This window comes from Hyla sarda, chromosome 7 (genome assembly GCF_029499605.1).
Source record: "Hyla sarda isolate aHylSar1 chromosome 7, aHylSar1.hap1, whole genome shotgun sequence".
Lineage (NCBI taxonomy): Eukaryota > Metazoa > Chordata > Amphibia > Anura > Hylidae > Hyla > Hyla sarda.
Window position 1 is genome coordinate 200491204 of NC_079195.1, and position 2740 is coordinate 200493943.

A 2740-nucleotide genomic window follows, 5' to 3' on the forward strand; every position below is an offset into this window, starting at 1 on the left:
TTAAAAACAAAGGAGAAGCCTCAGTCTTTCTTTATATGTGTCTTCCATTTCTGCCCCTGCCTTTGTATTCAAGTTTTACAATTAAAAGCAAGAGCATGTGAACACAACCTAAAAAGGAGGATATAGGTTAACATGTTGATTTTCTTCTGTAACAAGATAAGCAAAACCGGATGTCTGCCCAAAATGAACTTGTCCATTCAGCCCACCTGAGCATGCAGGTAGAGCTGGCCATACGCATTATAATAGTGTCAGCCAAATCCACCAATTTCAGAAGGACTAGCTGACCATCTAATGTGTATTGGTGCGTCCTGACTTTTCACCCAACGGGGAAGAGGTTTGAGCATGCTGGATTTCAGCTACCTGATCCTTTTGTTCTTGAGGAAATAAGGTGCCACCAGAGGTGTCTGGCAGCAATTTTCTCCCCTCTTCACATTAAAGGGGTACTCAGTTGCTAGACATTTTATGCCCTATCCTAAGGATAGGGAATAAGATGTCTGATCGCGGGGGTCCAGCCACTGGGAACCCCCCCCCCCCCCCACAATCTCTGTGCAGACACCCGGCGTTCTGAACATTAGGTTCAGAACACTGCGTTTGAGCGGCCGTGGTTGTGACGTCATATCACACCTACTCATTTATGTCTATGGGAGGGGGTGTGACGGCTGGCCCTGTGATGTCTTCCAGTCCTCACGCTTGTCACTTATCTTCCTTCTTCCAAGGTAGACTTGTCTCAGCAGTGACAGCCCATCATTCAGCCAATCACTCACTGGTAGGTGAGGTGTTTTGTTTTTTCCTACCATCCCCCAGCAATATATGATCTTTTTGGCTACCTGGATAGACTCTTTAAGTTTTTCTTTACCTCACGCTGAGGGCTTCTGGTGCAGCCAGGTTTCTTTACCATGGACTCAATGTTTTATTATGTAAATAGATTTAAAAAATAAATAAATAAATGATGGAGCAGTAAAGCAAATTGGGACCAGATTGCAGGGGATCCAGAATCACATGGGCGTTCATAGATTCCAGGTCTCCAGTCACCATCCCATCAGCCAGAAGATCCAGTAAATACCACCAGTCACTTGTGCCTAGTATACTGCAACTGGTGGGGGCGACTGGTGGTATTTACTGGATATACTGGTTGATGGGTGTGATCACAGATCCGCCGTCTCTGATGGGTGTGATCACAGATCCGCCGTCTCTGATGGGTGTGATCACAGATCCGCCGTCTCTGATGGGTGTGATCACAGATCCGCCGTCTCTGATGGGTGTGATCACAGATCCGCCGTCTCTGATGGGTGTGATCACAGATCCGCCGTCTCTGATGGGTGTGATCACAGATCCGCCGTCTCTGATGGGTGTGATCACAGATCCGCCGTCTCTTATGGGTGTGATCACAGATCCGCCGTCTCTGATGGGTGTGATCACAGATTCCCCGTCTGATGGGTGTGATCACAGATCCCCCGTCTGATGGGTGTGATCACAGATCCCCCGTCTGATGGGTGTGATCACAGATGCCCCGTCTGATGGGTGTGATCACAGATCCCCCGTCTGATGGGTGTGATCGCAGATCCGCCGTCTCTGATGGGTGTGATCACAGATCCGCCGTCTCTGATGGGTGTGATCACAGATCCGCCGTCTCTGATGGGTGTGATCACAGATCCGCCGTCTCTGATGGGTGTGATCACAGATCCGCCGTCTCTGATGGGTGTGATCACAGATCCGCCGTCTCTGATGGGTGTGATCGCAGATCCCCCGTGTGATGGGTGTGATCGCAGATCCCCCGTGTGATGGGTGTGATCGCAGATCCCCCGTCTGATGGGTGTGATCACAAATCCCCTGCAATCTGGTCCTCATTGGTCTCCATTTAGAGGTAATCCCTAGTTTTTCCAGTCTATAAGATCCTCACACACCCTTGAGCCAATGGTCAGGTCTGTCACCTGGTCTGAGGCAACGGGTCTCTAAAGTTTTTAACTTCTTTACGGTTAAGACCTCCTGGAGGCCATGATAAAACATAATAGAATACTCCCTTATGACACTTACAAAACCATGGCCCTAATGGCTCTTCACAAAGCCTATTCACTCCATGGATACAAGCTAAGAGCTCTCATAGAGGTTACCTATGTCTGCCCTAAATGCTCGTAACTCTGCTGACGTCTTTCAATGCTTATGGGAATGCAACAAAATTCAAACGGTATGGCAAATGGTTAACCAGCTTTTGGAGCACTTGCTTGGCCTCTACATTCTCCTGAATGAGCCAATTTTAATGTAACAGATAACTAGAGATGAGAGAACTTACAGTAAATTCGATTCGTCACGAACTTCTCGGCTCGGCAGTTGATGACTTTTCCTGCATAAATTAGTTCAGCTTTCAGGTGCTCCGGTGGGCTGGAAAAGGTGGATACAGTCCTAGGAAAGATTCTCCTAGGACTGTATCCACCTTTTCCAGCCCACGGGAGCACCTGAAAGCTGAACTAATTTATGCAGGATAAGTCATCAACTGCCGAGCCGAGAAGTTCGTGACGATTCGAATTTACTGTAAGTTTGCTCATCTCTACAGATAACCAGCGGAAAAAAAGACATACAACCATTCAGTTCAGCCTATGACCCTATAGCAGCGGTCTCCAACCTACGGACCTCCAGATGTTGCAAAACTACAACTCCCAGCATGCCCGGACAGCCAACGGCTGTCCGGGCATGCTGGGAGTTGTAGTTTTGCAACATCTGGAGGTCCGCAGGTTGGAGACCA